General features: G+C 34.5%; 1 long non-coding RNA gene across 1 annotated transcript in view; it reads left to right on the top strand.

The window, feature by feature from the left end:
* The first annotated feature begins 2,972 nt into the window (after positions 1 to 2,972).
* LOC117179152 overlaps positions 2,973 to 11,162 on the top strand; it is a 127,598-nt gene continuing 119,408 nt past the window's right edge. The window contains exon 1 of the long non-coding RNA XR_004467871.1: positions 2,973 to 3,058. This is a non-coding gene — a long non-coding RNA (uncharacterized LOC117179152). The remainder of the gene's footprint in view (positions 3,059 to 11,162) is intronic.

Genomic DNA, 11,162 nt, shown 5'->3' with positions numbered 1-11,162 from the left:
TCGACACTCTTCCTAATGATGTTGCAACAGTTCTCTCTGGCAAAAGTTACAAAAGAGTAAGATATCTGAAGCATCTTAATTTATCTGATGAGCATATTCATATATTGCTTCCCAGAAGATTTGAATCGCTTCTGGACTTGGCGGATTTTCGACGGCACATGGCGTTTTGTTAAAAAAAACGGGAAGGATCAGCGGAAAAGGTGAATTTTTCTTGAATGTACCTTACTTGCTGTTCAAGGCGCTCTTTGGCTGTTGAAGGGGCTCTTTTTTTGCTTTTAGTGTTTAGTGCTACTGAATTTTAGAGTGAACTTTTTATTTGATTTGGAGTAGCTAATCACGCACTGAACATTTGATGCATGCCATCTTGCCGCTGAAATTTTCAACTGAAGCTGTGCAATACTCTTGCGAGTCTTCCCCAGGAGTACTGAAGACTTCTATTGCCGCTAATCAGGGAGACCGCCTTTTCGCAAACTACACTGTTTAGATTCGAGAGATCAAAATCTTCAGTGAGCAAATCAGGAAAAGCAAAATTAGATCAAGCTAATTTGCCCATCCTGAAAAGGACTTTTTGGTAGATATTTGATCTCCTATTTCTCATTTTGGCATTATCAGTTATCTGCAAAGGTGGTCTTGCTGGAATAGGCGGTATGCACCATTGCCTGGTCATAACCTCGGTTCGGTCCCATTGCCACTACCAACTGAACCATGGCCTCCATCCAAGAGAGGCCTATTGTGGGCGGCCTTGCGCGACATTGTTGTCGTAACCGCATAATTTGTTGCATTAAGAAGTTGGTCCAATGCAACGTGGCCGAGTGCAAGAACTGGAGCTCTCTAACGATGGGCTCGCCGCATGCCTAAGCCTTAATTATTGTTACTGTATTTATGCTTTAAAATTAGAGTAACAGATGATGCTTCCTTTGCGAAATTTTTTTAAGAACGTATGACTTTGTTTTTAAACTACCAGATTCTCCATGTAGAATTCGTTCTCTGAGCCTTCTCCTTATCTCTTCTCTTATGCGCATAGAGAGATGCATTTCATGCCAGTCAGACCCAGATCCTTCGAAATGACTAGGTCTTAGTGGATTTGTTTCTGTAAGAATAAATATAGATACTTTTAATTATGAAATTTTTTTGAATGGACCACAAAGTTGTTGGTCCGAAATAAATATATCCTGAATGCAATCACGCCCAGTTACATTTTTTTTTCAAACATACAAAGATCTTAGTTTTGTTGGTCTACTGGCATATTTTATCGTTCAAGGTTGAAGGTTTATTAAAATAAAATTGGAACAGTAGACCAGTAAAACTAAGATCTTTTAATGAATAATCTGACCTGGTTAACACACAAAAACATCAGTTAAGTTCGTGACAATATTTGCATATGCACATGCACAATTTTTTCCTATCCCTATTGAAAAATACAATATTGCATACGATGCTACGTAGCTTTCTGCTACTTTTTACTATATTTTATTGTTTTACATTTAAATATAACTCCTCGGTTGACATACCTTGAAATCCGCGATTTGAATTATACGGACTACCGGGGCGGTGAATCTCTGGGAGCCAACGCGCTGATATCCTGGGCTGAACTTTCTGGGAATCTGAGGACCCATATCGTTCGAAATTAGATGACCTTGGAAGAATTTGTTTTATGAGAAGAAATAAAGGTCGTTTTCATTTTAACAAAATTTTAGTAAACCCTTACGTTATTGTTTCTAAATAAAGAAATCCTCAATGTAATCGCAAATATTTAATATTGCCTAAAACAAAGATCTTACTAGGAAAACTAGATAAGTATCCACCTCTAATTTTTTTTGTTCTTAAATTTAATCAAATTTTCAATTGCAGCAGTTTAGATTCGTGCGTTCCAAGAATTAACCCCGTAGCTGTGGTTTCAGCTGAGAAGAGCCGCTAGGAGATGTACGATCATCAGTTATGCATGGAAAAATAGTAGCATACACCAATCGTGCTTTTAGGGATGAAAATTCAGTACACAAAAACTTTCGAAATAAGAGTGAATTCAAAACAAAAATTTCAAGTATATATTACTCGAAATTATTCAATAGAGTTGATGCATTTTTGCATGTTCACATGTAATCCTATTCCAGAGGTAAACAGCCTGAATTACATTTTATTTTGTTTCTTCAACATAAAGTAGCTTTTGCGAACAGAACCAGTTATAAAATTTTTCTCTTGATGAAAGATAAAAATTGGGATTTTCGTAAATTTATATATATTTGTAATTTAAAAAAGGGTTATACGACTACCGCAGGATCCCACTGGGAGCAACTGCTATCTAAAAATGACACCTACTAGGATACATATATAATTTTTTTTTCTTGTTGACAATATTGGCCGAGAATATAAGAGTTCTGCTGCGAGTATTTAATACTGTTGTTTGATAGAATTTATTTTCTATTTGGTTGTTTTAATGTTAATTGCTGCTAAAAAGAAAATTAAGAAAGAAAATTTAAAATTTTTTTAAAAACTTGGGATTACAAACCAAACAGATCATGTTTGTTTTATAATTTTTCCTGTGCGGCCTTGTTTCATATAGGCATCGGGATGGATACACGGGTGTGCACAAACCACACACAAAAATAGAGCTGTCAGATTTTTGAGGGTGGCTAGAGTATACGGGATTCTACGCCATGGACCAAGAAGAGGAGATTTCCTAGCACATGTGCAGTGGATGCACAGTGTGTCCAATCACGAAATTCAGTCAGTGAATGCACAGTCAGTGCCAAGTCGCGAAATTCAGATCTCGTCGGAGCGATATCAAGCTGCGTCAGAGCAAACTGGCAACTGTCCAGCTTCCTGGTGTCTCTTCTCACTCTACCAATCTTTATTTTTAGTCTTCTAATACGAGTGGCCTTTCGACTCTCACAATAGACGATTGGTGGAGACGCCATTCTGAAATTCATTCGTTACTTAAAACTCCTAGCCAGTGGATTGTGGAGAACAAAGGGCGAAGGAAATAAAAATTTCAAAAAGGAACAAAATACCAACAAAATTACCATGGGAGTAAGCACCCGACGTCGAATGCAGTTGCCAGGTATTTTCTATTACTTTCTCTGTTATATTTAATTGATTAACCTTGCGCTTTTCAACGTCGTGTATCGAAGTAGTAGAAACGCTATTGAAATTTGTTAGTTGCTGACCTCAGTCAAGATCATAATTCAAGTCGAATTAAATCGTTAATAGTCGAGTCAGTGATTTACCTTAATTTAAAGTTTCCGACCAGATCGTTGAGGGTTTTTCCTCCCATCACGTTACTCATTCGAGCACGTTAACAATCGTTAATTAGGCTGTCGAAATCGTTAATTAGGCTAAGTGGTCACTCGGACCACGCCTCGAGTAAATATAAAATCGTTTAATGAATCTAAGTGGTCACTAGGACCATGCTATGTCAGGGAAAAGATGAAGATGATTTATTTTTGCTATTTTTGATAAGTAATTTCGAAGTATTGAAGGGATGGAATGTATCCTCAGAGGTATAGGATCCCTAAAGCTACCGACTGACATACTTAAAAAGAGGATCTCAATAGTTTTCTGGGTGCTATACGAAGCAGAATTTAGTGTATCTAATAAATTGTCTTTGTTCTCAACATCCTACAAAAAGGTATGAACAAGGATTATTGAGGACAATTGTCCTGTTGTCATTAAGAAAACAGATAGGGATACACCCTAGTCAAATTCTGTACTGGAGGACTTGAATTGAATTTGGATTTGTGGAGGGCAACCCTGACAAGATATAATAATGAGATACAAAGTGCCGTAAGGGACTTATGGAGGGTATTTTCGGGAAATCGAGAATATAACTAACATTGCTAGTCTTAAGAAAACCTTGATGAAATGGCTGAGACAACTGATAAAATCCTTGAGCCCACTTCACGCACTCCGAGTTGCGTTACACGAATGAAGGGACAGCCTACAACTGATACCCCTCAGGAAGACGGACTTTTAGAGACAGAATGGATGATTGGAAAGTAGCTGGTCTTATTGTTACTCATTTAAAAATTAAATGAGTAGATAAATAATTTAAAAGATTCAAGGCTGCTGGGGATAATAAAATATTCTCTGTGTTAATTCAAGAAGGATGGAATACACCCCGTCAGCATGAAGGAAGGTTAAAGCAATCTTCATACCAAAGCCAAGTACGGATACTTACTATCAGACAACATCCTCTAGACCAATCAGCTTGCCTTAGTTTATCCTGAAAACACTATAAAAATTAGTGTGCCTTTCCTTGAAAAGAAAGTACTAAAGGAAACACCTCATCATAGAAATCAATTTGCCTCTCAAAATGCAGTTCTACCGTAGTCACTCTCTTGGCGTTCATCTGCCACATTAATAATACAATGCAGCAAAGTTAAATAGCAATTTTAGCGTTTCTAGGCATTATCTGATTCGTGCTTTACACGACACGAGTTTTTATGCACAAAGCTATGTAGCTGATTATGCGATTCTGGTTACAGAGACGTATGAGACCCTTTAGTGGAACTCATGCAGTCAGCGTCCAGCGCTCAGTCACTACGCTCAGCGAAATAGTGCGATGGTGCAGCGAATGTCGTTTGTCTATTAACTCAGACAAGACCTTTGCAAAATATTTTAATTTTCTACGAATTTATTAAAATCTTTGTGCAAACTTTAAAATATATTTAAAATCTTTACGAAATATTTGAAGTCTTTGCAAAATCTTTTAAATCTATCCGAAATCTTTGTGAATCTTATCAAAGCCACATCATGTGACTTTACTTTTAATTGGGTGCATTTTAGCCAGTGATAGGAAGTAGCTAGTTAGAAGTAACTAGTTACTTTTTTGTAACGATGATAGTAACGAAGTTACTTTTGTGAATGGGTAACAAATTGGTAACAATTTACAGTTTTTTCAGTAACTGTAATGATTAAAATCGTTACTTTTGAAATATACTACAGAATCTTTTTTATTACAGCAATCAATGCAGTTTATTGTTTCTGCAATGATTTTTTCATTTCAACTTGTTCGAATGGTGACGGCACTTTTGGCGACCAATCACTGACAAGCGCTTGAAATGCTGATTGACGGTGAACAGAATCAGCAGACGATAAGATAGGTTAGATAAATGGTATGTTTTGTTTTCATCGTTTTCATGTACACAGTACACGTGGTTACGACGCCGGTTCGAACACGAGTGAAATACGTTATTCAAGTGAGAGGAAGATTCAACGACGAAACTTTTGAATAATTAGTAATGTTGAAATTTAAACAAAGAGTACAGATAGAAATAACTTGGATTATTATTTTAGTTACTATATATTTTTAATATTTCTTAAATATAAAAGTAACGAAAAATGTAACGATAGTTACATTCTTTGAGAAAGTAATAAAAAGTTATATTTTAAAATTGTAATGGTAACGGTATCTAGTTACTTTCTCGTGATGTGACGGTAATGGTAACTAGTTATCCTTTTCTTTTTAAATTCAAAGAAAAGTGATGTTGAAGGCATCGATTACATTTGGAAACTTACAAGGATTATAATCCTTCGATTAAAATGTGTGGGTACTGGTTTTGAAAATTTAAAAGCGGTGATTTCGATACAGAGGGAAAAGAACGTCAACGCCATCCGAAAAAGATTGAGGATGAGGAATTGGAAACGTTACTTGGTGAAGACCCACCAAACGCAGTATGAGCTTGCAGAATCATTGGGAGTTGATAATTTAACAATTTCTAGAGGCTTAAATGCTCTAGGAATGGTCCAAAAGCAAGGAAATCGGGTTTGGTTCGGACTGAAGCCAAGACGTGGACAGCAGATTTTGAACTTGTGAACAGCTACTGAAACGGCAAAATCGAAAAGGGCTTCTGCATGGTAGTGTCATTATCGCTTAGAAAAGGATTCCCTATGGTAACCAGTGTATAACCGCGTAGGAAATTATGGGTTAAATCCGACCAAACATCAACATCAACACCAACGCGATGAAATTATTTTTCTGCAAGGTAGCGCTCGGCCCCACGTACCAAAACCTGTCAAGGCATACTTGGAAATGCTGAAATAGGAATCCCTAACCTACCCGCCGTATTCTCCAGACATTGCGTTGTCTGATTACCACATATTCCGATTCATGACTTATGCTCTGTTAAAGCAACGATTCATGGAGTGTGATACTTCAGCAGCCCCCCCCTCCTCCCCCTCCTAAACGTATCACGTATTTTGTGAATGACATCTGATGAATATGCCGAAAAATGGGTCCATTTGTGGATAGCTTAAAAAGATGAGTTGCTTTTTCGACGTGGTATCCGTATGCTCTTAGAAAGGTGGGAGAAAGTAGTGGCTAGCCATTTAATATTGTAATTCTATGCCTGTGCACCCACTTCGGAAAAATAGGCTTCTTCGCTTCTGTGAATAATATTTTAAACTATTCAAATTATTTTTAAAATCCTAAGAAACAGCACATTTATTGTGAAGCAAACAGTTTTATTTGAAACAAATTAGGATTGAAGAAAAAAGATGGACAATTTATGAATGTCTATGATTGCAGAACTTTAAATCATAAATCCTAAAAGAGGAATTTCTACAAAAAAGGCTGCGAATTGCATATCCTTTGAATATCAAGCTTGGAAATAGAATAACTTGGACTTATATATTTTTTCAATTAAACAATTTCCAATTCTTGACGCAGCATCTTCCTTCAGCATTTTGTGCAAAAGAATTTGAAAAGAGAAAAGAAAGTATCTTTTGTTGCCAAAACATTTCGATCACATCGTTTATATTTACAGATTATTACGCGATGAAGGCCTGTTATCATTTTTGAAATTGCACAAAACATGGCTCAAATAAATTTCAATTAGCTAAATCAATTTCCTGATATAATTTACAAAAAAAAATAAACAAATGGAAAATCGTTCAATATTTTAAACAGTGAATGTTATCCTAAAGGCAGTCAGTATACTCCTTGGCTTCTATTATCGTCAGCAAATTACACGCTAGATCTCCTGCTGTGCCACTCTGTTAACAGGGAACCCCTATTTTCGGGTAATTAGGTTAAAGTTAAATTTACATTAAAAATATCGTTTCAGGGGGGGGGTGTACAATGGTTGAGAAAAACGTTACGTAATATATGGACTTTCCCTTATGGGCGAATTCTCGGTGGCGTTTGCCTCGTTCTCAAGTGCATAAAATGCATAATGTTCTCAATTAACCCATAAAGGTATCCCTGGGGTCTTTTATGGCCAGCTTTTTTTAAATCGTGACTTTCGCAGCTTAAAAATATTAAAATCGAACTTATAACGTTATCTGTCGACAAAGCATGAGTACCAATTCCCTTGAGGTACATTTACGTGAAGCCTACTGCGTCAGTCGTGATTCTGTGGTGCTCTAAAGTGGACTGGTGCCGCCAGAGACCCCACGGATACCTTTGTGTTCCAAAAGTGTTACCGCACGTACAAGAATAATTTACCTATTCTTGGCTACCGAGAAATATCAAAGTTGGTATTAAGTGCATTTTGCAATCAAATTTACCAGCTGTAAAAGCATACAAAAGAGTTTAATTTGACCGAAAGTCTACTGATCGCTGTGCGTCGTGTATGCAGCCTATTTTTGATAAACAATGTATCTTATTCTGCAGCGACTGTTGTAATATAGTTTTCTGAACATTTAAACAATATTTTGAACCATATTTGCTTTTATTTTTTACAACATAAATATAAATGTTAAAAAAACTGTTGTTTCATTTTTTCCTAAAATGCATGTTTTCATTTGTTTCGAAGTACTATAACTTAAGTAAGTTCAGTTCAGTTTTTAGCTCTTAATATCGAAAATTAAATGAAATATCGATTTTTTGTAAAAAAAAATCCATTTTTGTTAGTTTTTAAATTTTTTTTCATATGTTACAATTAAAAATATATGTATTAACTAGTTGTATCGTATACAGGATATAAAAAAGTACACCCAATAAAATTTTCGTGCAAAAACATTAAAAATCCTTATTGCAATATAGAAATTTCTGCTGGGGTCTTCAGCGACCCCCCTCATACTTTATGTTATCACAGAGAAGGGATACCTTTAAGGGTTAATTAAAAAAAACAATAAGAACATTTTTTGAAAAAAGGGCTCTAAGCGTACATGTATTTAGTCTTTTAGAGTACGTGGTCAAAATATTAAATAACAAAATTCATAATTGTAGGAATGTATTTTGTTTAACTCAGAAAATACGTTTTTAAAAATATTTTTCGTGAAAGAATTCTTTCAAAAAATTATATTTGTTGAAACAATTGAGAAAGAGTCAATATTGTTTTACTATACACTATATATTCAGTAATATAGTTGTTGGTATTCTATTTTATTTCAATGTTTTCAACTTATGAAAAAAAACTGCTTGGCAGATAAAAATTGTTCAAAAAAATAGATATTTGTGCAAAATTAGGAGAAATCTGTCAAAATTTTGTAATAATTTAAAAAAAAAGTAGCATAGGATACCAATTTTTGAAAAAATTGAACATCTCTCACTTCGTTTTTGGACATTTTAAAAATAAATAATAATTTATTGTTTAAATAATTAAATAATGTTTAACAAAAATGTATTACTCCAAAAAATGACCAACTACAATTCAATCAGAAAATACGATTGTTTTTTACATTTTTTGGTAACAAATAATTCAGGGTGGCCACCGGATTCAATTTTCGAATTTCCCTGATATTTCCCTGACATTTAAACGAAATTTCTTCACAGGAAAGTAATGCAAAAGCGAATAAGGTTTGAATAATGTTCCAAGAAAAATAATGAAACAAGCCAGAAAAATGCGATTCACATGGCAGTATGCATGAATTAAGGGCAGACAACTGAGCGGCGCCACTAAGGAAAAGAATGTCATATAATGCACATTTTTTTGCTATTTTTTAGCTATTACAAAAATCATTTAATTTGAAAAAATCACCAGGTTAGATTTTTTTACCATTTTTTTGCTATTTTTTGCTTTACAATGTGCTATGAATCGCTTTTGTATAATCAAACCTTATTTTAAAAAATCCGCCCACTCCGTGGGCACATTCTCGTAGCGCGCGTAGCTCGCTATTTTGAGTGCGACTACGGCGCGCGACTGTTGGTTCTCGCGCTTCGCGCTCGATAAAATATTTATCTCGTGCTCCGCGCTCGGTCCTTGCATTACCCTCCACACTTGTGCACAGACCACAATGCGAAATTTTCTACATGGTATGTTCAAAACTATTGTATCAAATGTCTATTACAACTTTTTTGTGTGTACCTAGGTCTGGTACTGCTTATTCAGATAATGCAAAATAATGTTCACATTTAATTTTCCCTTGTCCTAATAGGACCCTGCTGTGTGTTGTTTTAAATTTGACATCAAGGACGGTTCTCAAAGTATGTGTCGAAACGTAAAGATCCGTTAAAATCCAGAGATCGAAAATTTGGACGATTACATTACACTCTCATGAATGAGAATGTAAAAATTACCCCCTGTGATGAAAAAAGTATTATAAAATAACTAGGCTTGCTTTTTGTTTTCCATTGTGATATGAAAAATTTTTGCAAAAATAACCCTTATTTTGAAAAGCACACCCTTGTGCTGCAAAAACGTATAAAAAAAAGAAACTATCTAAGTGGAAAATACTTATAAAATATTAACACGGTATTTTTCAAGCATAACTAAGAAACAAAAATATTTTTTACTCCTAATCGTTACAAAAACAACCCCGGTATTCGTATCCAAATACGAATCTGCAGACTGATGCCAAAAATGGTATACATTAACTGATTGGTTTTTTGTGCTCTTTTTTAATTTTCTACTATCATATCAATCGCTTTTGTAAAATTAACCCTTATACAAAAAAGGAACACCCTGTAATCAAAATACGTATTGAAAAAAAGTCAATATCTACATAGATGGAACTTACTTATAAAATAGTAACATGGCGCTTTCAAGAATAATTATTTCTCATCCCTAATTGTTACAGAAATGATCCCCGTAATGTATAAGCTAAAATTGCAAAATCTTTTATCAACATTATGTTACAGTCTATGTGTGTATATTCAAAAACTAGAATTTACCTTTTTCGATGCACCTTTTAATGCCTTTAAACAAGTTTCAACGCAACAATTCTTAACAAGAAGAATCAATATTCATATCAAGAACAATATACATTTTCATAACGATTAAAACAATTTTTTTGACAGATTTTTTGAAAAATAATTTTTTCAAATACTTATTAAAAGTATTTTTTAAGATAAGTTGTAATAATTTTAAAACCCTAAAAATCACTAGTGTGTCTAGAGGTGTTGGGAATCTTCATGTATAATGTAAAATAAATTGCGGATTTTTTTATCTGTGTAATAACTTGAGAGAACCATTTTCACAAATAACGTTTAAAAAAGATTGCATCCCGTTCTGTATATAATTGTCACATAATACCAAGTAGCCGAATTATTATCTCCTTAAAATACAGGGTCGTGGTGTTTCTGCTAATTTATATTCAAGATTCGAACTTTTAAAAATTCGATTTGATTAAATTAGTTCGGTTTCTTGATTTTTCTAGGGAGTTAGAATTTATGTTCCAACTACTCCGCGAACCCAACACCCTAACGTGAAATATAGCTAAATTTGATGAGAAGACCTTTGAGAATGTTTTCGGCTCTGCAACTATCGAAACGCCTTAAATTTCGAACTTATCCAGGTAGATGAGTCACATGTTTTTTCAACAGACCAAATGCTCTAAGGTAGGAAATTTTAGCAATTTAGCATCCCTCCAAAAAATACCCTTGTCATGAAATTAGTCTGTATTAAATTGGTGGTAGAATATGTACATTTTTGGGCACCTACCTTAGTGAAACCCATACAAGTGCGACCTTATCCAGTTAGATCGGTCACATGATTTTTTATCGATTCAATGCTGTTAAGAATCCAGTTTTAGTGTCCCCAGAAAACTACCCTTATCGTAAAAGTCGTCTGAATATGACTGGTATTATGTGACAATTATGAACAGATCGGGATGCATTTTTTGTGAATGTGATTTGAACAAATGGTTCTCATAGGTTATTACACAAATAAAAGCCAAAATGTATTTTACTACGAGGGTAGTTCAATAAGTCCTTAGAATGAAGTATAAAAACAATTTTTTTTGGGTAAATTTTTTTTTATTTTTCAACATAATCTCCTTGGAGC

This window comes from Belonocnema kinseyi, chromosome 8 (genome assembly GCF_010883055.1).
Source record: "Belonocnema kinseyi isolate 2016_QV_RU_SX_M_011 chromosome 8, B_treatae_v1, whole genome shotgun sequence".
NCBI lineage: Eukaryota > Metazoa > Arthropoda > Insecta > Hymenoptera > Cynipidae > Belonocnema > Belonocnema kinseyi.
This window is presented reverse-complemented; position numbering and strand designations above follow the sequence as displayed.